General features: G+C 37.4%; 1 protein-coding gene across 4 annotated transcripts in view; it reads left to right on the top strand.

The window, feature by feature from the left end:
• The window catches only part of TNKS (tankyrase), a 223,285-nt gene that overhangs the window by 97,690 nt on the left and 99,052 nt on the right, over window positions 1–26,543 (top strand). The gene's annotated exons all lie outside the window — the stretch shown is intronic.

Here is a 26,543-nt window from a genome sequence, read left to right as displayed (position 1 = left end):
ATTTCTTTTGCTGTGCAGAAGATTTTTAGTTTAATTAGGTCTCATTTATTTATTTTTGTTTTAGTTGCATTTGCTTTTGGGTTGATGGTTGTGAATCTTTGCCTAAGCTGATGTCTAGAAGAGTTTTTCTGATGTTATTTTCTAGAATTTCTGTGGTTTCAGGTCTTTGATTTAAGTTTTTGATCCATTTCGAATTGAATTTTATATAAAGTGAGAGATGAGGATCCAATTTCATTCTTTACATGTGGCTTGCCAATTATCCCAACACCATTTGTTAACTAGGGTGTCCTTTCTTCACCTTATGTTTTTATTTGCTTTGTTGAAGATCAGTTGGCTGTGAGTATTTGGGTTTCTTTCTGGGTCCTCTATTCTTTTCCAACTAATAGTCTTTTATTTGGAGTAGTACAAAATTTTAAATAAAAATAAATGAAGCGGAGCTCACTTCAGTTGTTTTTTTAATCTTTAATTGTGCAATATTTATAAAAATAGCAGCTAAAGTTTATCTTCATGTATTCAACCAGCATAAGAACTTTTGCTTTAAGGATAGAAAATATAGGAAAGTGATTATCATATGCATATGTCTTTTGTTGAATGCCATCAGTCAAAGACCACCAGAAACATACCTGTGATTAACAAAGTTAAATTTATTTTGCTTGTTGCCTCAAGGGAGGACGTACCCAGAAGAGCTTTGAGAGAATTTAGAGGAGTTAGAAGGGGCTTCTTGTAGGATCTAGGCTTGTACTAAATATTTCTAAAAGGGATTTGGGAAGCTGGGATCAGTTCTAGATTGGATACTCTCAAGAAATAGTGCAATTCAGTAGTTCAGAAATACCTTTTCAGGAGGCAGGAGGAATGAAGCCAGGCTGGTGATGTCGTTAGTCAGAAAGCAAGTCACTAGGAAGTAAAGATTGTTGGCCACTTTTCTAGCTGTGGTATGGGCTTGCATAAGAACATTCTTTTATGTGCCCTTGTTCCATATCCTGTTGGAAACAGTCATTATCAGCCAGGCAAATTTGTACTTCCTCAATATTTAACATACTGCTGATCCTAGGTTAATTTTTTTAATTTGTCCCAAACTTCATACTTCAAAATACTAATATACATATTATCCTTCAGTCGAGTTTCATAAGGATTATTACAGTGCAGGGTTGGTACACTTCTATGGCATAAAAATATGCCACAATTAATATGCATTTCATGCATAATTTAAAGTAAATATGAAGTTTAAAATTAATGAAAAATGACATGTATTAAATATAGAAACAAATCTTTACTTTCATTATAGCTTTTTATAATTACTGACATATGGATATACTTGAAGCTGTTAGAAGTCAATAGGTCACCAGCTAGAATATTAAGAACTATCAGATATTTGTATGACAGGAACTCATTACCAGTATTCTTTCTTTTGGAGTGAGGTTCTTCTCTGTAATGAGGAAGTGGATATTTACTCCTGGTAAGGTTTTATCAATCTCAATAAGGTTCTATCTTTTTTGGTATAGAGGAGAAAGCAAAGTTGATCTGCATGATTTTTCTAATTATCTTCGTTTGAATATATTTCACTTTTTCTTGGAAATTATTTAAGGCCTTGTCTTTTTTTACCCACTGTTTTATTAATGTGGTAAACCAGTTTCTGTAGCTTCTCACATTGGGATTATAACTTTCTAGGGATGCAGGAAAATATTTAGGATAGTAAGATAAAAAATACCTCTCCTTTTTGTTTAAATAAAATATATTTTCTTATAAAGTTAGTGGAGTGTGGAGAAATCTGTTTTCTCAGCTTATTTAAATATTAGTTCTTTTCATCAAAATTTTTTTCACTGTCATTAATGAAAAGGAGGTCCTGTCTTCCTGGTGATTCACAGAGAGAAATAAGAAACAATTGTTAGTAAATCAAATACTTTAAAATTTGAATCACGTTATTATCATGATCATCACTATCATCTTGTGTTAGAGTTTTTCTGTGAGTCAAGCACTGAGTGTTTTATTTCCATTATCCCTGACCCTCAGAGCAACCACAGAAGATACATATTATCTTCTCTTTTTAAAAATGAGAAACATGAAAGTCAGAGGAAGGTTACATGATTTGGTCAAACTTACATGGTTAGATAATGGCAGAGCCAGGATTCATTTAAAATGTCTAGCCCTAGAGGTTATCCTCCTTGTTAGGACTCACCAGTGATTCCCTAGCCAGGCACAGGCCACACCTCCAAAGACGTTGCTGGAGGGTTTCATGCAGTTTCCATGGACATGTTCACCTGCCCATGTTTAGGATGAAAGTCATAAAGTTAGGGGATGGGAAAAAAGATTAAAGACTGCTGTAATGAAGCAATGAGGGAGAAAGAAATTAAAAGGAAGGACACAAAGCACATTTTAAACATGCATCAATCAAATTACTATTGTTTATGCTGACAGCGTTTGTTGCTTAACGAACTAACCACATCAAGCAAAGATAGGTTTGACTTCAGGGTCTGCTGGATCTGGGGACTCAAACTGTATCATGCATCTGACTGTCCCTGTTTCTGTAAAACATTGTCTTATTGTGCCTTCTATTGCTATAAGTGAATAATCAAGACTGGGTAATTTATAAGGGAGAGAGGTTTATTTAGCCCACAGTTCTGGAGGCCTGGAGGTCCAAGATTGGGCAGCTGCATTTGATCAGCTTCTGGTGAGGGCCTCCTGCTGGGTCTTAACCCATCAGAGAAGAAGAAGGGGAAGTGGGCACAAGCAAAGATGCCAAGCATGAGAGGCAACCACACTTTATAACAACTCACTCTCGTGGTAGCAAATCTAGTCCCATGAGGGAGAATTCACTTCTACTCCAATGAGAAAGGCACTAATCACTCTCACAACATCATCACCTCTTAAAGGCCCCACTTCTCAACATCATTATATTGCCAACTAAATTTCAGCATAAATTTTGGTGGAGACAAACCACATCCATCCCATAACAACTACCCACCTTCTTTCTGCTTCATTCTCTGCCCTTTCTTTCTGCTGGCTCCCCTCACTCCTGTTCCTTTCCCTTTCTGCTCTTTCTCTCCTATTCTTTCTCCTTCTCTTCTGTGCTCCGTCTATTCCTTTCCCTGCTGCCAGATGACTTCAGCCTATGTGTCTCCATTTCCTGTCTGCATCTGCATGGTTTTTGTTTCCTTAGGCTCTTCATGGTTTGAGGAATATAGCCATTAGCAGCTCTGGGACCACAGCCCTTTAGCTCCAGAGCTCTTTCCCAGTTGTGCAGTAAGAAATTTCAAGGAAGAACTCTAAGCTGTTTCAGCCAAATATCTATACCTGCAGCAGTCACTGTTCTGCAGATACAGAGTGTGATGATTAGCCAGAAGTAGAGCAAGGTGCTGTGATTGGGAACTGCACTGGAATCACAAGATCTGAATAGAGGAGAGCAATTCCCCAAATCATACTTGAGAGATTACTGGAAGATTATAACAGGCATTTGGCAGATAAAAATAACATGCCTACTGTGATTTTCTATTTAGATTTATATTTTTCTATAGTTTATTCTTAACCTAGTACTGCTAACTAAAAATTGAGTATTTCTTGTGTTAAAAAAACATGCTTTTACAAAAAAATTAAATTTTAATACCTTTGCAAATGAAAGGAGATATAAATGAGGATATTCAGAATTTCAGCGTTAATGTTTAAGTTTCAGAGTACACAAACATGTTTTTATTGGTTAAAGAATGTTTTTCACTTCATTGCAAACTTAACCAAAAAGTAGAGTAGCTGTTTTACTTTAGATGTTCATCATATATTTTTCAAACAGCTTATTTTTCAAAAGAAAGTCTATGTCAGGTAAAATTCTTTTTGTTGCTTTGCAGGCTGTACCTCTAGATGATAGGTTTCATGTGTCTTAGAATTAGATTTCTGTGTTCTTAGATTCCTGTGTTCCTAGCAACTTGTAGGGAATACTTTAAAAAGTATCTACTTGGGGGTGGAGCCAACATGGCCAAATAGGAACAGCTCCAGTCTACAGCTCCCAGCGTGAGCAACACAGAAGACGGGTGGTTTCTGCATTTCCAACTGAGGTACCAGGTTCATCTCACTGGGGTGTGCTGGACAGTGGGTGCAGTACAGTGGGTGCAAAGCACCATGCATGAGCCAAAGCAGGGCGAGGCCTCGCCTCACCCGGGAAGCGCAAGGCATCAGGGAATTCCCTTTCCTAGTCAAAGAAAGGGGTGACAGACGGCACCTGGAAAATTGGGTCACTCCCACCCTAATACTGCGCTTTTCCAACAGGCTTAACAAACGGCACACCAGGAGATGATATCCCACATCTGGCTCGGAGGGTCCTACACCCACGGAGCCTCGCTCATTGCTAGCACAGCAGTCTGAGATCAAACTGCAAGGCAGCAGCGAGGCTGTGGGAGGGGCGCCTGCCATTGCCAAGGCTTGAGTAGGTAAACAAGGCAGCCTGGAAGCTCGAACTGGGCGGAGCCCACCACAGGTCAAGGAGGCCTGCCTACCTCTGTAGGTTCCACCTCTGGGGGCAGGGCACAGACAAACAAAAGGCAACAATAACCTCTGCAGACTTAAATGTCCCTGTCGGACAGCTTTGAAGAGAGTAGTGGTTCTCCCAGCACGCAGCTTGCGATCTGCGAACGGGCAGACTGCCTCCTCAAGTGAGTCCCTGACCCCCGAGTAGCCTAACTGGGAGGCACCCACCAGTAGGGGCGTACTGACACCTCACACGGCCAGGTACTCCTCTGAGACAAACCATCAGAGGAATGATCACGCAGCAGCATTTGCGGTTCACCAATATCCGCTGTTCTGCAGCCACCGCTGCTGATACCCAGGCAAACAGGGTCTGGAGTGGACCTCCAACAGACCTGCAGCTGAGGGTCCTGACTGTTAGAAGGAAAACTAACAAACAGAAAAGACATCCACACCAAAAACCCATCTGTACATAACCATCACCAAAGACCAAAGGTAGATAAAACCACAAAGATGGGGAAAAAACGGAGCAGAAAAACTGGAAACTCTAAAAATCAAAGCACCTCTCCTCCTCCAAATGAACGCGGCTACCCACCAGCAACGGAACAAAGCTGGTTGGAGAATGACCTTGACGAGTTGTGAGAAGAAGGCTTCAGAAGATCAAACTATTCCAAGCTAAAGGAGGAAGTTCGAACCAATGGCAAAGAAGTTAAAAACCTTGAAAAAAAATTAGACGAATGGCTAACTAGAATAACCAATGCAGAGAAGTCCTTAAAGGACCTGATGGAGCTGAAAACCACGGCACGAGAACTACGTGACGAATGCACAAGCCTCAGTAGCCGACGCACTCAACTGGAAGAAAGGGTATCAGCGATGGAAGATGAAATGAATGAAATGAAACGAGAAGAGAAGTTTAGAGAAACAAGAATAAAAAGAAATGAACAAAGCCTCCAAGAAATATGGGACTATGTGAAAAGAGGAAATCTCCGTCTGATTGGTGTACCTGAAAGTGACGGGGAGAATGGAACCAAGTTGGAAAACACTCTGCAGGATATTATCCAGGAGAACTTCCCCAATCTAGCAAGGCAGGCTAACATTCAAATTCAGGAAATACATAGAACGCCACAAAGATACTCCTTGCGAGAGCAACTCGAAGACACATAATTGTCAGATTCACCAAAGTTGAAATGTAGGAAAAAATGTTAAGGGCAGCCAGAGAGAAAGGTCAGGTTACCCCCAAAGGGAAGCCCATCAGACTAACAGCTGATCTCTCAGCAGAAACTCTACAAGCCAGGAGAGAGTGGGGGCCAATATTCAACATTCTTAAAGAAAAGAATTTTCAACCCAGAATTTCATATCCAGCCAAACTAAGCTTCATAAGTGAAGGAGAAATAAAATACTTTACAAACAAGCAAATGCTGAGAGATTTTGTCACCACCAGGCCTGCTCTAAAAGAGCTGCTGAAGGAAGCACTAAACATGGAAAGGAACAAGCGGTACCAGCCACTGAAAAACATGCCAAATTGTAAAGACCATCAAGGCTAGGAGGAAACTGCTAAATAATAGCAAAATAACCAGCTAACATCATAATGACAGGATCAAATTCACACATAACAATACTAACCTTAAATGTAAATGGGCTAAATGCTCCAATTAAAAGACACAGACTGGCAAATTGGATAAAGAGTCAAGACCCATCAGTGTGCTGTATTCAGGAAACTCATCTCATGTGCAGAGACACACATAGACTCAAAATAAAGGGATGGAGGAAGATCTGCCAAACAAATGGAAAACAAAAAAAGGCAGGGGTTGCAATCCTAGTCTCGGATAAAACAGACTTTAAACCAACAAAGATCAAAAGAGGCAAAGAAGGCCATTACATAATGGTAAAGGGATCAATTCAACAAGAAGAGCTAATTATCTTAAATATATATGCCCCCAGTACAGGAGTACCCAGATTCATAAAGCAAGTCCTTAGTGACCTACAAAGAGACATAGACTCCCACACAATAATAATGGGAGACTTTAACACCCCACTGTCAACATTAGACAGATCAACAATACAGAAAGTTAACAAAGATATCCAGGAATTGAACTCAGCTCTGCACCAAGCGGACCTAATAGACATCTACAGAACTCTTCACCCCAAATCAACAGAATATACATTCTTTTCAGCACCTCACCACACCTATTCCAAAATTGACCACATAGTTGGAAGTAAAGCACTCCTCAGCAAATGTAAAAGAACAGAAATTATAACAAACTGTCTCTCAGACCACAGTGCAGTCAAACTAGAACTCAGGATTAAGAAACTCACTCAAAACTACTCAACTACATGGAAACTGAACAACCTGCTCCTGAATGACTACTGGGTATGTAACGAAATGAAGGCAGAAGTAAAGATGTTCTTTGAAACCAACGAGAACAAAGACGCAACATACCAGAATCTCTGGGACACATTCAAAGCAGTGTGTAGAGGGAAATTTATAGCACTAACTGCCCACAAGAGAAAGCAGGAAAGATCTAAAATTGACACCCTAACATCACAATGAAAAGAACTAGAGAAGCAAGAGCAAACACATTCAAAAGCTAGCAGAAGGCAAGAAATAACTAAGATCAGAGCAGAACTGAAGGAAATAGAGACACAAAAAACCCTTCAAAAAATCAATGAATCCAGGACCTGGTGTTTTGAAAAGATCAACAAAATTGATAGACTGCTAGCAAGACTAATAAAGAAGAAAAGAGAGAAGAATCAAATAGACGCAATAAAAAATGACAAAGAGGATATCACCACTGATCCCACAATAATACAAACTACCATCAGATATTACTATAAACACCTCTACGCAAACAAACTACAAAATCTAGAAGAAATGGATAAATTCCTCGTCACATACACCCTCCCAAGACTAAACCAGGAAGAAGTTGAATCTCTGAATAGACCAATAACAGGCTCTGAAATTGGGCAATAATTAATAGCTTACCAACCAAAACAAGTCCAGGACCAGATGGATTCACAGCCGAATTCTACCAGAGGTACAAGAAGGAGCTGATACCATTCCTTCTGAAACTATTCCAATCAATAGAAAAAGAGGGAATCCTCCCTAACTCATTTTATGAGGCCAGCATCATCCTGGTAACAAAGCCTGGCACAGACACAACAGAAAAAGAGAATTTTAGACCAATATGCTTGATGAACATTGATGCAAAAATCCTCGATAAAATACTGGCTAACTCAATCCAGCAGCACATCAAAAAGCTTATCCACCATGATGAAGTGGGCTTCATCCCTGGGATGCAAGGCTGGTTCAACATACGCAAATCAATAAATGTAATCCAGCATATAAACAGAACCAAAGACAAAAACCACATGATTATCTCCATAGATGCAGAAAAGGCCTTTGACAAAATTCAACAACCTTTCATGCTAAAAACTCTCAATAAATTAGGTATTGATGGGACGTATCTCAAAATAATAAGAGCTATCTATGACAGACCGACAGCCAATATCATACTGAATGGAGAAAAACTAGAAGCATTCCCTTTGAAAACTGGCACAAGACAGGGATGTCCTCTCTCACCACTCCTATTCAACATAATGTTGGAAGTTCTGGCCAGGGCAATCAGGCAGGAGAAGGAAATAAAGGGTATTCAATTAGGAAAAGAGGAAGTCAAATTGTCCCTGTTCGCAGATGACATGATTGTATATCTAGAAAACCCCATCGTCTCAGCCCAAAATCTCCTTAAGCCGATAAGCAACTTCAGCAAAGTCTCAGGATACAAAATCAATGTGCAAACATCACAAGCATTCTTATACACCAATAACAGACAAAGAGAGAGCCAAATCATGAGTGAACACTCATTCACAATTGCTTCAAAGAGAATAAAATACCTAGGAATCCAACTTACAAGGGATGTGAAGGACCTCTTCAAGGAGAACTACAAACCACTGCTCAAGGAAATAAAAGAGGATACAAACAAATGGAAGAACATTCCATGCTCATGGGTAGGAAGAATCAATATCGTGAAAATGGCCATACTGCCAAAGGTAATTTGTAGATTCAATGCCATCCACATCAAGCTACCAGTGACTTTCTGCACAGAATTGGAAAAAACTACTTTAAAGTTGATATGGAACCAAAAAAGAGCTCACATTGCCAGATGAATCCTAAGCCAAAGGAACAAAGCTGGAGGCATCACGCTACCTGACTTCAAACTACACTACAAGGCTACAGTAACCAAAACAGCATGGTACTGGTACCAAAACACAGATAGAGACCAATGGAACAGAATAGAGCACTCAAAAATAATGCCACGTATCTACAACTGTGTGATCTTTGAGAAACCTGACAAAAGCAATGGGGAAAGGTTTCCCTAATTAATAAATGGTGCTGGGAATACTGGCTAGCCATATATAGAAAGCTGAAACTGGATCCCTTCCTTACACCTTATACAAAAATTAATTCAAGATGGATTCAAGACTTACATGTTAGACCTAAAACCATAAAAACCCTAGAAGAAAACCTAGGCAATACCATTCAGGACATAGGCATGGGCAAGGACTTCATGTCTAAAACACCAAAAACAATGGCAACAAAAGCCAAAATTGACAAGTGGGATCTAATTAAACTAAAGAGCTTCTGCACAGCAAAAGAAACTACCATCAGAGTGAACAGGCAACCTATAGAATGGGAGAAAATTTTTTACAACCTACTCATCTGACAAAGGGCTAATATCCAGAATCTACAAAGAGCTCAACCAAATTTACAAGAAAAAAACAAACAACCCCACCATAAGTGGGCAAAGGATATGAACAGACACTTCTCAAAAGAAGACATTTATGCAGCCAAAAAACACATGAAAAAATGCTCATCATCACTGGCCATCAGAGAAATGCAAATCAAAACCACAATGAGATACCATCTCATACCAGTTAGAATGGTGATCATTAAGAAGTCAGGAAACAACAGGTGCTGGAGAGGATGTGGAGAAATAGGAACACTTCTACACTGTTGGTGGGACTGTAAACTAGTTCAACCATTGTGGAAGTCAGTGTGGCGGTTCCTCAGCGATCTAGAACTAGAAATACCATTTGACCCAGCCATCCCATTAGTGGGCATATACCCAAACGATTATAAATCATGCTGCTATAAAGACACGTGCACACGTATGTTTATGGCAGCACTATTCACAATAGCAAACACTTGGAACCAACCCAAATGTCCATCAATGATAGACTGGATTACGAAAATGTGGCACATATACACCATGGAATACAATGCAGCCATAAAAAATGATGAGTTCATGTCCTTTGTAGGGAGATGGATGAAACTGGAAACCATCATTCTCAGCAAACTGTCACAAGGACAAAAAAACCAAACATCGTATGTTCTCACTCATAGGTGGGAAGTGAACAATGAGAACACATGGACGCTGGAAGGGGAACATCACACACCGGGGCCTGTTGTGGGGTCGGGGGAGGGGGGAGGGAAAGCATTAGGAGATATACCTAATGCTAGATGACGAGTTAATGGGTGCAGCACACCAACATGGAACATGTATACATATGTAACAAACCTACACGTCCACATGTACCCTAAAAAAGTATAATAATTATAATTTTGAAGTACCTACTTTTCATTTAATGAAAGAGCAGTATTTGAGAGGCATCATTTGCTGTTGTTAAAAATCCTCAACCTGCCATTTACTAGTTGTGGTAGGCAGAATACTGGCCCCCATAGATGTGAACGTACTAATCCCCAGAACCTGTAACTATGTTACCTTATGGGATAAACAGGCTGTGGAGGGATTAAGTTAATCTTGAGATGGAGAGATTATCTTGGGTTTTCTGGGTAGGCACAATATAGTCACAAGGATTCTTTAAAGGAGGCTCAGAATCAGAGACGATCTGATGACAGAATCAGAGGTCATAGTGATGCATGGCCACAAGCCAAGGAATGTGAGCAGGCTTTGGAAGCTGAAAAAGACAAGGAAATGTGTTTTCCCCTAGTGCCTCCGAAGGAACACAACCCTGCTCATCCATTTTAGACTTATGACCTCCAGAACTGTGTGGGAATAAATGTGTGTTTTAATTCACTTAGTTTCTGGTATTGTGTTACAATAACAATAGGAAACTAATACATGAAGTGTGTGACCTTTTGTTGCCCAGTTACCTCAGAGCATTATTTGAGGATTAAGTGAGTTTATTCAAGGAAAGTGCCTGTCGAATACAAAGACGTTTGTGTAGATGTATGTGTAAAGGAAAAGAAATCTGTTTTTTCTTTTACTGCTTATTTCATTTCTGGTCACCAGAATTTGCAAGTTTTTCTTGCCATGAGCACTCCTCCAACACCAGTTAGGTGTCCTATAATTCGATTCAGTTCTAACACTGTCTGCTTGGAATTAAAGTCAGATCCATATAGTTAAAGGCTCAGTCCTGGAAGACTGCACCCCACTTTAGAGGCCACTCGCTAGTAGTAGGTTGTCATCTATACTTCTTATCTGCTGGCTGTCAACTGGGGGTTCCCGTGACCTGTTCATCAAGTTTAATTATTTGCTAGTGGTGCCCACAAAACTCAGGAAAATATGTTTACGAGTTTATTATAAAGGAATTACAAAGGCTGCAGATGAATGGCCGGAAGAAGAGGTACATAGGGCAATGTCAGTGGGCAGGGGCAAGGAGCTTCCATACTCTCTCCCAGTGCTCCACCTTCCTAGCACCTCCACACGTTCAGTAACCCAGAAACAGTTTCAAGCCTGTCCCTTGGGGTTTTTCTGGAGGCTTCATTGTGGCCAATTGATTAAATCATTCCCTCCGTGGCGGTCAGGGATGGGGCTGAAAGTTCCACCCATCCAGTCACATGATTGTTTCCTCTGGTACCAGCCTCTATCTGGAGACTATCCAGGAGCCCCCAGCCATCAGTCATCTCATTATATCTTAGTCCATTTAATGTGTTGCTGTAAGGAATACCTTGAGGCTGGGTAATTTATAAAGAAAAGAGGCTTATTTGGCTCACAGTTTTGCAGGCTGTACAAGAAGCATGGTGCCAGCATCTATGTCTGGTGAGGGCTTCAGATTGCTTCCACTGCTGGCAGAAGGTGAGGGGGAGTCAGCATGTGCAAAGACCACATGGCAAGAGAGGAAGCAAAGTGATGGAGAGGGAGGTGCCAGGCTCTTTTTCACAACCAACTATTGAAGGAACTAATAGAGTGAGAATTCACTCACACTTTTCCTCCCCGTGCACCTTCCAACCCAAATTAAATTATTCATGAGGGATCTACCTCCATGATTCAGACACCTCTTATTAGGTCCCACCTCCAACTTGGGCATCAAATTTCAACATACGTTTGGAGAGCACAAACATTCAAACTGTGGCACATTAACATATAAAAATGTACTTGTCACTTATCTGAGACACTCATCTGAAATTCCAAGAGATTTAGGGGCCATGTGCCAGGAAAGGAAGACCAAATACATATTTCTTACCATAAATCACTCACAGTACATATACATGTAATGTACATAAAATTATGAACTGCATTTAGAGAACTGAAGATGGTTCTAATGAAGATCAGACAATTAAAAATGCATGCATGTGTAATTTAAGTTCAATTTTATATAATTAACAAGTACACAACTGTTAATAAAAGTCACACATAATTCATGACTCTAGAAGAGACCTTAAATTTAGAGGTTAGCTAATCTAACCTTTTACCCCATAAGGATTCCATACTATATTCCTACATGGCATTTCTATACCATATCCCTGTGTGCTCTCTACCATTAGTCCATTGTTGGGTAACTTAAATGGTTAGAAATGCTTTTATGTATTAAGCCAAATACAGTAACTTCTTTTTGGAACTACATTGTATAAGGCTGTTTTTCCTTTTGAGAGCCCTCTCTGAAATACTGACAATACTAATCAAGACCTTTCCTATAATCACCACCTACTATCACCTCAACCTTTTGTACTCTAGACTAAGTTATCCTCCCCTCCTTTTTAAAATTTTGTTGACATGTTTCCATTTGCTGTTTTGAAATTTGTCACATTGGTTTCCTTGAGCTTCCTGTCAAACTAGCTTCAAAATATTTTTATTGGGGCTAGTCTAAAGTCAGTTTTTAGTCTTTCTTCACTTACATATTTGAACAGTTGACTGTTTTTGAGGGGAGAAGGACTCTAATAGCAGGACGTTGCGTTTATCCTGATTAAATGTTCTTGTCAATCATGTGGTGCTCTTCAGCAGTGGCCAGGGAGTCATCATTCTGAAAACCAGATTTACTTTTTCTGTTTTTTATTCGTGTTTTCATTTCTTTTAAGTTAGCAGGAAGAAATGCTGAATTCACCAATGCATTTAGTCCCTTGTCCAGGACTTCAGAGTCACTAGAAATGTTCTATATTTCTTATGGTAAATTTGTGCATCTCTACAAGATTCCATAAAAGTGATTAGTAGTGTGTTTGACCTGTTGTCTTAAGCATACTCTCAGTCATCTCTTGGCATATACATTTGAATGAGGTAGCTTCATAATAAGCTTCTGCTGCCTTTTCAGGAGTCACTATTAACCACTACTGGTCTCTTTCTCTGGAGACTGAAGCATGGTGCAAGGATTCTTCAACTCTCAATACCCATGAATTCCCTTTATTACTGCATGTGCCTTTACAAGCCCTAGAGTAACTACTAAGAAAGGCCTCACGTTTGCCCTATGAGTCTCTAAGCCCCCACAGAGTCTGTCCACCTCAAGAATATTTTTATTGGATCCTTTTCCTCTCCCTAATGTCATTCCTACCTCTGTTTTTACTACTCTTCTCTCTTCTTCCGCCCCTTCTGTTTTTTGTTCTCTGTCCTCCAAATAAATGTGCAAAGTCATGCTCTGAAACTGAAGTTCCTTGTACCTAGGAGAGTCCTCATCTTACTCAGTGCAAATTTGTTCCTACTTTAGTAACAGCTTTTGCTGCTGAGTGATTACAACCGTTTTGCTTTTGTAAGCTTCCAGCTCATGATGGTTGTAGGTGTGCACTGTCCAGCACAAAGCCACTCGTCACAGCTGGCTGCTGAACACATTGCCACACACTGAAATGGTAATATTGTGGCTATAGTAGGGTAAATAAAATGTACTATTAAAACTCATGTCTTTTTTAAACATTGCTACTAGAAGTTTAAAATTACATATGAAGCTTTTATTTCTACTGGACAGCACTTTTCAAACATTGTAAACTAAAAGGAAATATATAAAGAGATTAATTTATGCAAAGGAAAAGAGACAAATAGATTATGTATTAAAAAGTAAAATATGGCTGGGTGTGGTAGCTCACGCCTGTAATCCCAGCACTTTGGGAGGCCAAGGCTGGCAGATCACTTGAGGCCAGGGGTTCGAGACCAACCTGACCAACATGGTGAAACCCCGTCTGTACTAAAAATACAAAAATTAGCCAGCTGTGGTGGCTCACGCCTGTAGTCCCAGCTACTCGAGATGATGAGGCACAAGAATTGCTTGAAACCCAGGAGGCAGAGTTTGCAGTGAGCCAAGATGGTGGCACTGTGCTCCAGCCTGGGCGACAGAGTGAGACTCTTTTTTAAAAAAAAAAAAAAAAAAAAAAAGTAAAATACATAGCAATCTTGAACCGTTTTGAGTAAGTACAAATGTCCCTGCATGTCTCAGTAATCCAGAGAGCATTGCTATATTATTCCAAAGTCTGGTGGAGGTTCATAATAATTGGCCCTGAATTGTCAAGAAGAGTTAAATTATGTTTGGAATGATCTATTTTTCAGTGTATAGAGGTATGTAATATATTTCATAAAGAAATTCTATCAAGAAAAGAGAAATTAAAATGCTAAATTAGCAGTTATGTTGAAAACTTGGCTATCTGGAATGATTTAGTTCTTGAGTGTTCTAATTTTTATGGTAGCAGTATTCTAGTAAGGCAAAGTGATAACTTTTATATGAGGGTAGTTGATAAATTTATGGGAGGAACATAGGTCATTCAACAGATAGAAATGCCAAAATACTCAAAAACACTTTTTCTTCAGAGATTCTTCTTAATGTTTGTATTATTTTTATGTGAAGTATTTATATTGAAATAATTATTTCAAAAAGAACTCTTTTTTGTTTAAACCAGTATACGAATATGATCTCTTCATTTAAGAAACTGTTGTATATGTAGTAGCTGCAATCTCACTACTCTCAGGATATATGAACAAAGTGTATTGTGATTTATAGGAACCAGGCCATTGTCTGTGAAAAGAAAATCACTTTCCCACAGCCCTTCCTCTTACCGGGGTGCTTGTCCCCTGGATGTGTAAGCCTACTGAGGGCTGAAGTTTTGGGAGTCGCCTATTCGGGGATTGCCTGACCTCTGCATCTTATAACCATGTCATCTTGAGGAACTGCAGGCTGATGTGGAGGCATGTGACTGCTTTTTGAATGATGTCAGAACTGTCTTGTCTTTGTTGTGATTATTGTGTATGATTGCATTTTATTCTTCATAGTCTGTCATTGATTTACAGAACGTCTCAGAAAGATCTAGTGAATGCAATTATGGTTTCCTCAAGAAGCACCAATTGTGATTTACTTCTTCAGCAGCACACACCTCAGTTATTTTTTTCTCATATTTTCCCAAAAGTATCACTAAGTCTCTTATTAGGTTAGATTTCATTGACTTTAGTGAAGTCTGATTAATATTCTTTCTCATTTAAGCCCTTCTGGGTTTTTTTTTTTTGAGTCTCATTCATTTACTGGTTCTCTTTGAATTACGTCATTTATTTTTTCATTTAACAAATATACAGGCACTGTTTACAATATGCCAAGCAGAATACAGCATTGATACAGATACCATAAATCCTGAATTATAGGAGAAAGTGATGGAATTTAGAGCTAGCATGCTAGCAATGGCACCAAGCCCACAAGCATCTTATTCATTTAGTAGACTGCAGTGCCCAGCTGTTGCTGATGAAAGTATATCACCCATGTGAACATTATCTGTCAGGTGTGTTGAGGAAAAATCATTCAGAATCATTTTTAAGAAATAACAGTGCTAAGCAGTATATTCTTAAAGCTTTTAGAGATTTACCATTGGTATGTAAGGGCTGTTTGTATCAGTTTGTGTCTGTGTAAATAAAAGATTTAGATCAGAGAAATGATGGTTCCTAACCTTTTTTGGGTCATGGACCACTTTAAGGAGCTAATAAAAGCACCTTTAGATCCACTCCTTAGGGAGAAAATACATTGCACATTTGAACATACACTCAAGTTTTGCCTATAGTTGTCAAGTATTTACAGAACTTTGAATTCCCTGAAATTACCAGAGGTTAAGAACTTCTGACGTACACATAATGGTTATAAATATAATCTTAGAACAGGCTTGACAAGATAAACTATTTTGATATCCTTAGGATTAAGACTCAGAATAAGCAAATAACTTGCCTAAAATTTGAAAACTGTAGTGTCAAAGCTAGGACTGGAATCTGTGCCCTTTGACAGTGTTTTTAACTGAAATGGTGTGGAGTGATTTCATGAAGGAAGTTATATGTAAGTTTGGCCATATGTTTTTGGCAATATTTTAACAAGTGCAGATGATTGGAGCTTAGATCATTGTCAACATGAGTAAAGACTTTCGGGAAAATGCAAGGTGTATTCGGGTAAAAGTGAGTGATGTAGAGTTGATAGTGTGTGTTGAGAAGGTGAGGTGGAATTGGGAACATTGAATAATAAATTTAATACATTTAGTCTATATTTTTAAAGGATTTTGAATATTCAACTGTAGGCTTGAACACCATTTTGTAAGACAGGTATGGGGACTCATGCATTTATACTATTTTGATTATTATTATTATTATTGAATAGGAGAATAAACTAAAGCAGGAATTAATGTAACTGAATTAAGGGCTAGAGACTAGAGATTAAGGACTAATTTAGGGATTAGCAACAGGACTGTTATAGGAGGTGGGTGAAAGAAAAAGTACATAAATAAAGTGTAGCAATAAGAATGGAAAAAAGAAAGTAGGGACAAGGCATTATATGGATTATAATGTAGCAGAATCTGTAATTTAATGTTTTAGATTAATGTGTAACTAGGGATATCATGTTACATATCTGTAAATGATAAAATATTTTTATATTTTAAAAGGTATAAAATATTTACATTTATACCTAGATTAATACTTTGTCCAGTAATTTTTCTGAACATAGTTATAGCAGAAGTCACAATTGATTCAGCTTGGACTTAATGGATGTATTACCATGGATTCAGACTTCACATATAGAGAAATGCTCATTAATTTGGAATAACATTATTAAATAATATAGTTCATTTAGTAATCTAGTGGCTGAAATTTAACAGTCTTTACTTCTTATATAGCCAGTTTCAAGACAGACATTGAGGGTTCGCAGTTTGGTCAGGAAGAGTTTCAGACATTTTAAATAAAATATTCTCCAAGGAAAGCAATTTTGCTAAATATTATATCTAAAAGACTATGAAAAGTGTTATTGAGATATAATGTCTAGAAAACCAGTTTGCTTTTCTGCTACGCGTAATATTAGCTTCAAAAAAAGAGACTCAGTGCAATTGAACATTCACTTACTAAATATAATTAACCGTCTCTTATTATAAAGTTAATACTATGGGCTATTGTGATATCATGATTGCTTCTGGTTTTAACTTGCTTCATTTTAGCTTGATCTCCTTTCCACATTTTGCTCAGTTGAAAAGGAGATGTATGAAAATGTTTATTATGATTTCAGAAAAATATGGAGGACACCTTATAAGTTGAGGAAATGAAGAAGCCGTGTTAGTGGTTTTTTCAAAAGTTAGTTTGTGGTATTTTGCATTAGAAAGTTGTTTCAAGTCTGTCTAAATATAAGTCAGGAGAACATTTTTATTCGAAGTAGCAGGAGAAATGGAAGGTGGAGATGTTCAATTTTAGATCATCTTAAAATTTTATTGGGAAACATTTGCCTGTATATAGAGGGCATGAAGCCACATATCAGCTGTTTATATTAATTTTCTCATCTGAATATATTTAATCCCATCCCTAATGTCAGCTTTATTGTGTAGTTCCTTCTTATTTTAAATACCTATTAAAATAGAGTGTCAACATTTCTACCTAAAACAATGTTATATTAATGAAATTTGAGTCATTCCTCCTCTTTTGGGTGTGCTGGTATAAACTTGTCTGCCTAGTTACCACTTCTTAGAGGGTAGATTTTAGATATATATAATTTTCAGCTGGTGGTGTTAGTTTTGGTAGGTGAGAACTCAGAACTAACTTGTTCCTCTTACTTTTTAGAAAGCTGCTTAGATTAACTTGTGATAAACATCAGACTTCATGCACACGTAGCCTTGCTATGATGTAAGACACTGATGGTAATAATTTTTCCAGGGTTAGGTTTTAGTTTATGTGTTATCCAGAATTTTATTGTAGAATTTGTCCATAATAAATGTTTACCATCATTTCTAAATATATATGGAATGCCTATTACCCTGAACCTAAGATGGAAAATACTGTTTTTTTGTTTTGTTTTTAATACAGATAACAAGTGAGAAGCAAAGAATTAAAAGATGTGCAAATTAGTTCAGGCCAGATGAATTGCCCCTATATAATGCAAGGTTGGTATCTGCAGTGGTAAAATTGTGGCAGTGCCGTCATAGTTCTCAGTAGTCAACTTTTTCTCTTTTTTTCTTATTCTTTTCTATAGGTGACATGAGAATTTTTCAGATTTTTTTGCAAAAAAGACATGGTTTGGCTATTTCTTAACAAAGTTAAACAGATGCTTATGATATAACACAGCAACCCCACTGCTAGATATTTACCCAAGAAAAATGAAGTTATTTGTCCATACGAAAATACTCTCTATAAATGTTTCCAGTAGCTTTATTCATAATCACCCAAAGACATTTGGAAACAACCCACATTTCTGGCAGCTGGTGATTGGATAAACAAATAGGATACATCCATATAATGGAACATAAGTTAGCAATAAGAAGGATTAAAGTACTGATATGTCCAACAACATGGACGAACCTTAAAAGCATTTATACTAAGTAAAATATGCCAGAATCAAAAGTTTATATATTCTGTGATTCCATTTACATGGCATTCTGTAAAATAAAACTATAGGGACAGAAATCATATCCATGGTTACCATGGAGGGGGATTGGAATAGGCGATTGATTTCAGAGGGGCCTGACTTTTTGGTGTGATGGAAATGTTTCCTGTCTTGAAGTGTAGTGGTCACACAGCTGTATAAGTTTTTCAAAACCCACAGAACCATCTGAAAAGGTGAATTTAACTATATGTAAATTATACTACAAAAAATGAATAAGAAAAGAAACAGTTTAATAGTAGTCACCTCTTATCCGCAGTTTCACTTTTCAAGGTTTCGGTGACCTGTGGTCAACTGCCCCTCAAAATATTAAGTGGGAAATTCCTGAAATAAACAATGTATAAGTTTTAAATGGCGTGGTGCTCTGAGTATGGTGATGAAATCTCACACAGACCTGCTCTATTCTGCCAAGGGCATGAACCCTCCCTTTGTCCATGGATCCATGCTGTCTACCCTCATTGCCTGTTAGGCGCTTAGTAGCCATCTCAGTGATCAGATCAGCATCCTGCTATTGCAGCGCTTTTATGCAAGTAATCCTTATTTTACCTCATAGTGACCCAGAAGCACAAGAGTAGTGATATTTGCATATTGTTCCAATTATTCTGTTTTATTAGAGATTATTCTTAATCTCTTACTGTGCATAGTTTATAAATTAAACTTTATAATGGGTATGTATTATCGGAAAAAACATAGGGTAGGTACCGTCCGCAGTTTTAGGCATTCGCTTACATAACGGGGGACCTTGGAATGTATCCCCTGTGAATAATGGGGGCTACTGTACATCTACCATATATTACAAAACACCCCCCGTGGAGACTGGGGCTGTACTCTGTAACAGTGATATTTTTGTAATGAAATATATGACAGCTGTACTGTGTAGCTGTGTACACTAAATGGGTCAAGTTTTGCTGCCATCTGAGTTTTTAGAGCTTTTTGGGTTTCAGATTTGCAAACAAGGGAGTGTGAATTGATGGCTATAGAAAAAGGAGCACTGATACAGAACAAAATGTAAAAACCATTGCCAAGTTGTTTTGGATCAAATAGGGAATTTACTTTTCCTGATTTAAATCACTTTTTATGCAGCAGACACTGTGATGGTTAAAAAAAAAAAAAAAACCACATACACACACACACACACACACACACACACACACACACGACAAACAAACTAATATCCCACTTCCCCCAGCCCCTAGCTGCCATTAACACAGATAGTTGATGGCTTTAAGTAACAGTGGTTGTCCTGAGCTCCCAGACTGAACACATAGCATCATAACCTGCCATGCTTAGAGAGTTCCCTCTCTCCTTCCATCTTCCGTTCCTCCTTTTTTGTTTTCTTTTTAATATATCAAAAAGTTCTTTCATGTGTATTGTGGTCACAAAGGTTGTTTTCTTTTAAAGTACCGGCACACTTTGCAGAAAGTCTCACTGGTTAACAGCTTCTAGAGGAACACCTCTTTTGCCTTTTAATATCCAATTTAAAGAATGTATGTATTTCATAATACCATCTTTTTTTTGGCCGGTGTGTATTTATAGACACACATATTGATGGCTACAATTGATGCCACATCAGAAACAAGTACAAATGATTGGAAACCCTGCTAAGTGTCAGGAAATGGGACGTGCATCTTAGATGTTACTCGGACTAAGAGAGGTCATATTACTGCCTCCCGCGTAAAGCTTTTACAAAGCTTTTATTATATGAGTGTTATATTGTGTTTTTGAAATGTTTTAGGACATTGGTTGAGGTTTTTGTGTTGACATTTAATATATTACAATTTTTAAGACATGAAAATAATATGTAAATTTTATGACATAAAATTATGACATAAAAATTTTAATATAGGATAATAGAGTTGTATTTGGGGCCTTTTATCTTTTGGATTTTTTTTTTTTTTTTCTGAGCAGGAGTCTTGCTCTGTTGCCCAGGCTGGAGTGCAGTGGTGCGATCTTAGCTCACCGCAACCTCTGCCTCCCAGGTTTAAGAAATTCTCTGTCTCAGCTTCCCGAATAGACGGGATTACAGGCGCGTGCCACCACCACCACGCCCAGCTAATTTTGTTGTATTTTTAGTAGAGGCGAGGTTTCACCATCTTGGCCAGGCTGGTATTGAACTCCTGACCTCGTGATCCACCCTTCTCGGCCTCCAAAGTGCTGGGATTACAGGTGTGAACCACCGCACCCGGCCTGGAATTTTTTTTCACAGTTGCTATGCAGGGGTCGGGGGGTTCATTTCCATTTTCCTAAAGATTTGGAAAGCTTCTCAAATAATAACTTCTTAGTTCATCTCTAGTTCCATACTTTGGTGAGCTTTTTTTCTTTTAAAAAAATGTTGTAACAAGTCTATAAAGATTAGAATTATTGAAAAACTAACTTTTTTTTGAAAGAGCTGGTTTCTATTTACCTTCTAGTTAAAACATTACCAAAAGTTTAGAATTGTTAACCAAGTAGATAGTACAGGTTGGGTAAAATTGTTTAACTGCTTACTCTACAATTTTCGGGTACTACTTTTTGTAACAATTTAGTAGAGTGTTTTTTCTCAAATAACTTTGTTTTGTTTTAAGTCTGTTTAAAGCAACATTAAAACCGTCTTAGAAAAACTTCTTACCAATACTAAGAATCAAATACAGGATGGAAGTTTAACAATTGAAACTTTAGAAATCGTTTAACCTGTTCATTTTCCAGATGACAATAAAATGAAGGCTCTCTGAAGCATGAAGTGGTTTACCCAAGGTCACATAAGTAAACCAGTGGCAGAGCTAGAACTCATTCTAGATCTGTTATACAGTCCAGCATTTTTTTTTCACATGTTTCATGGTAATGAAGTAGTTGTTTGGTGTTCAGTAAGAAAAAAAAAGCTTATGTTTTGGTAGTGATAATTTTAAGAGTAAAGAATATGGAAAATGGTTTTTAGGGTAAAAGGTAACTTCTTATATGCTCATTAAAAACACTGCAAAGTTTCGTGGTCCAATAAAAGTTTCAGCTCTTCTGGCGAATGGTCTCTCTGCAATGTTCAGTATAGAGGTACTAGCTAGTTACCTGTGCCTACCGAATACCTGAAATATGGCTGGTGTGACTGATGAACAGAATTTTTATTTTTATATAATTTAAATGTAAGTGATGAGGGGAGTGGCTAAAATATTGGACAATGTAGAGATTATGTTGGTACTAAGCAGAGTTGATGTTAGCTAGTTTAAAAGGTCAAGGTTCCAGGAGACAAGGAAAGGATCTCTACCAGGAAAATACTCTGTTCAAACTTAGAATTTAAGGACGACAAACAACTGTGTTTAGAATGGATGTTCAGTGTTTAGATTGGCCATGATTCTAGACTTAATTGGTGGTATGGACTTTGAAGCCAGTATCATAATGAGTAGAAATATTTGATAGGATTAAAAAGTACGAAGAAGGCATTGAGAGCTGTGATAACTTTGTAATTTACCCCCAGTTGTTCTGAATATATTTTTGAAAGATCCTGGAGCAAAATAATACAGGTGTGTCTGGGGCCCATGTTTAAATATAGCAGAATATCAGTCTGTCTGAATATTGCTTTTAGAGGAAGACCTAACTCTAATTCTTGAGATTAGATTACTTCCTGGTGCTTTAGCTCAATTCCTTCTACAGCCACATAGCTGGTTTTTAATTTTCAAATCTACTAGCGAAAACGTGATGGAATATATCACCTAAATTAATATTTTATTCTTCATATAGGTTGTCAGTTTAGCTACAAGAATCAATTCATCTCTTAATTTGCTGGTACCTTGATGAGAAAACATCTATATCAGTGTTATCAATTCATGGTACTACTTAGCACTGTGGAATGTAAGAGTCCCCACATTAACCTGATAATTGAGATTCTTGATTGAAGTCTTTACATACTTCTTCCCTTGAGATGCCTGATAAGTTCAGAAATTAAGATATGCTATGGGAAATGCAAAATGGATTGATCATTGGAATAGACCTCAGTGGATTTTCTTTATTCCTGAAATTCCCTTGTCCCAGTAGCCTTTGCTTGCAAGCTCATCTGTACATTTAAATGCTTTAAAGTAGTTTTGATGGAAATTTTTGGCTTGTTATATTGATGTGATTAACCTGTTTAAAGCTAATAATTGTCATTGTTTTTTAAGTTGTTTGATTGTTATTACTATTTGTTACTCTCTCCTTTTGCTTACATGGCTTTTTCCAGAGCTCAGATTTGTTAGTTTGTGCTCACATTTTATAGCCTAGTGCAGGGCCTGACAGATAATGGATAATACTTAGTGAAACCTAAGACAATCTGTTTAACTGCCTTCACACCAGTTTCAGATGATCCCTTAGGAGAGTGCTTCTAAAATTGGGGGTGAGGTGACACAGAGAAAGGGTGACTTTCAAATGACATTCCTCTGCTTTTATGTAATGCAAAGTTTTACTGATAGGTTTGGATACCATGCATAATGGTTGAAAGAGAAAAGTCAGAATTTTTTTTTTTTTTTTTTTTTGAGATAAAGTTTCTCTCTTGTTGCCCAGGCTGGAGTGCAACAAAGAGAAACAAAGTTTCTCTCTTGTTGCCCAGGCTGGTACGATCTCAGCTCACTGCAACCTCTGCCTCCCGGGTTCAAGAGATTCTTCTGCCTCAGCCTCCTGAGTAGCTGGAATTACAGCGTTCACCACCATGCCCGGCTAATTTTTTGCATTTTTGTAGAGATGGAGTTTCACCATGTTGGCCAGGCTGGTCTCGAACTCCTGACCTCAGGTGATCCACCCTCCTTGGCCTCCCAGTGTGTTGGGATTACAGATGTGAGCCACCGTGCCTGGCCCAGAATTCTTTTTTAGCCTCTCATTGCTTTAAGAATTTGTGGTTCCATGTTCATAGTCTTTCCATGCTATTCCATCTCAACAAAACCAAATGACTTATTTTTACAAAACTAAGTCTACCTTCATCCTGTCAGTTTCTGAAGGGGCAAAAGCACTTAAAATGTTAAAATTGAGATAAGTTGGTAATCATGACTTCTCCTTGTTGATTTAAGTTTTCTTCATTTTTACTCAAAAAGTAATTTTGCCTTTACACTAAGTGAAAGAGAAGCTATTTCTGACTACTGCAGAGAAATAAAAAGAGTTTTATTTTTCAGCTTCGTTTTAATAACATAGCTCTTTAACACATAAGCCTCATATTTCTCTCTGTCTCTGTGTGTGTGTGTGTGTGTGTGTGTGTATGTCTGTGTGTATCTGTGTGTGTGTATCTTTGCTTCTTTCATATCATTACTATTTTACCAGTAAAAACAATTTAGACTTTGGAAAGTAAACTTTTTGGCTTACTTTTAAAAATTCCATTTACTTTTATTCTAATAGAAAATGTTTTAAGCCATCTATTTTCTTCTTTCCTGGCTGCTATTATCTTGACTATAATTGCCTAGTTTCCTTTCTGGCTGATCTATTACTAGTCTTTATCTGGATGTTATTAAAGGATATAAATGCTCCATAGAGCACCATAGTCTCAGTCAGAATATTTTCAGATTCTCAGCTAAGGTGAAACAGAACTGGTGCTTCGGCTGTCAAGTAAGTAGCTCAGATTTGTTATCAGAGTGTGAGGGCCTCTAAATTCATTATGTTAGCTGTTCCTTCGAGCTAGCATTTGAAAAATCGCTTCAGTTGTTTATGGATTGTGGTCCTTGGGCACCAGATAGTGGATGCTAGAATATATTGCAGAAAAGCTGATTAAAGTACTAGGATCTCTAGCAGGAAGAGTAGAAAGTCATTTGTAATACCTCTGTCTGACTCTGTTGGATGCACTTACATATTTCCTTTTGAAAGCTTTGGTTTATTATCAGCTTATCTGGGAAGGAATAACATTTTTGCAAAAATGTGCCTTTTGGTGAAAACTTCAATAAACTATGCTTGATGAGAAGTTGATGTAGGGAGAGACTGATTTGAACTTTGAGGTTCCCAAATACTTTGCAGTTATATTACCACTATTGTTGGAGTCATGTTTCACTATGACTTAAATTTCAGTAGTAGCTACTTTTAAGTTCACAGTTTTAATGTGTTTTTACTATCAGTGAATTTATACTTTAAAATGTAGACTGTCAGATTTTACTTTTTTTTCTTTTTCTTTTTCTTTTTTTTTTTTTTGCCCACCTTCCTCTCCAACAAAAGTTTACTGAAGTACAGTATGGAAGTATTTTATGTAATCACAAAACTTGCAGCTTTTTAAGTATAGTTTGCACTCCCCTTATTAAAATATTGCAGTATTTTCTCATTACTTTCAAAGTAAAGTTCAAACTTCTTAGCTTAGAGAGACATTCACGATGTTTCCATTTCTTCTCTGTCTTGTCCATACCCATTCCCCTGTGAGTGACCTTTGCTTCAGATACACAGAGCTACTTACAACCATTCCCCTTCTCCTTTCTTTCACTGTGGTAGCTTCCTTCTTCCTGACCCTGCTTCACCGGAGGATTACTTGTCCTTCCTGCAAAACTGCTCAAGTTTCCCCTCTTCCAGGAAGACTTCCTTGACCCCCAACTACCCTTCCAATCATTAATCCCGTTTAGACTGGCTGGTTAGCTCTCTAGCATTTCATACGATTTCTTTATACTCTACTGTAATCATTTATTTATTTGTCTGTCCCCTTTAATAGAATAATATTCCTTGAGGTCAGAGGTGATAGTGTCTTTCGCTTTAAAATCTGGCATACAGGCCTATTGAACAAATGTGACTTGATGAAATAAATAAATTTTATAGATACATTGCGTAATTTGATATACTTTGATCCTGGTTCTGTAGACATTTGGGGGCATGGGTTATGCCATTTTCCTCACAAGGAGCTTTTAAAGTTGACTCTCTAACTTCCATATTGCTACCTAAAACGTTGAACAAAGGTAGGTCTTGGGCTTTGGGAAGGCAGGAACTTAAACAGATGGAGGATATAATGAAATGACCTTTACTCTGTCAGTTGGCTAAAAACTCTGAAATATAATTTATGGGAAATTAGAAAGACCAACTCTATGACCATGAAATCATATATTCTAGCTTATATTCTTAAACTTATAACTTTATTGGTATACAGAGTTCTTTTAAGAGAAAATAGGTATTTAACAACTTTTTACTTTGAAAATACCTGGTTGTAGTTTTCAGATTTTAACCTAATCTTAATCCAGGAGGCAAGACAAAATTAAAGCTAAAGAATATTTGCTAATAATGAGTTATAGCATTTAAGTATGTATTTGGTAGCCTTGAGGTGTCTTTGTAATATTTGCATCAATATTCTGCATTCTTTAGCAAAACAAAATGCGAAGTCCATATTTACACATAAGATTTTTTAAAAGTTACTTAATATTATTTCATAATAGAATAACATTTTCATTTAGTCTAACGTTTTATTATATGAGCACTTAGTATTTGTTTTCATATAAGTATTTGTTAAGATGCTTTGTGTAATTATTTCTTTAGTGATGTAGCAAACTCAGTCAGTGTATTATAGCTGAATCATAGTCCTGGCTGTTCCTTTTATTTACTGAAGGAACAAACGCTGTATTATTAACATTCCTTGTCCTTCAATTGAGCTTGCAAAAGAAATTTGTTTGTTAGATCTTGAATACCCTAAGAAATTTATTGTGGATGGTTTTTAATTTCTGTTTTCATCATTTGATGTATTTTTAAAATCCATCGTGATAAAATAGAGTGGGGAAAAATTACCCATGTGGCAGTAGTTAGATATCCGCTCATGCTCAAAGACCCCAACCTCCTTTTAAAAAAATTTTTAAGATTTATTATATGTTAAAATTGGTATTAAATTTATATGAAGTATTAAGATTACAGCATGTTAGAATATTATTGCCATTTAAGAATGTATTCACTGTTTTGGTTTTGGAGCGCTGCCTCCAAGAGATTCATGGCATTTGGTACGTAGTTCACGTATTTCTAGTCTACAGACCTTCCCTATCGAGTCAAAGCCTTTGCGGTTCTGAAATTTGCATTTTCTACTGCTATAAAGCTCAACAATAGTAATTAATGTTTTTTTTAAC

The sequence above is a fragment of the Hylobates moloch genome, unplaced genomic scaffold, assembly GCF_009828535.3.
Source record: "Hylobates moloch isolate HMO894 unplaced genomic scaffold, HMol_V3 SCAFFOLD_8, whole genome shotgun sequence".
Classification (NCBI taxonomy): domain Eukaryota; kingdom Metazoa; phylum Chordata; class Mammalia; order Primates; family Hylobatidae; genus Hylobates; species Hylobates moloch.
Note: the sequence above shows the minus strand (reverse complement) of the source record. Positions and strands in the feature narration are given on the sequence as shown.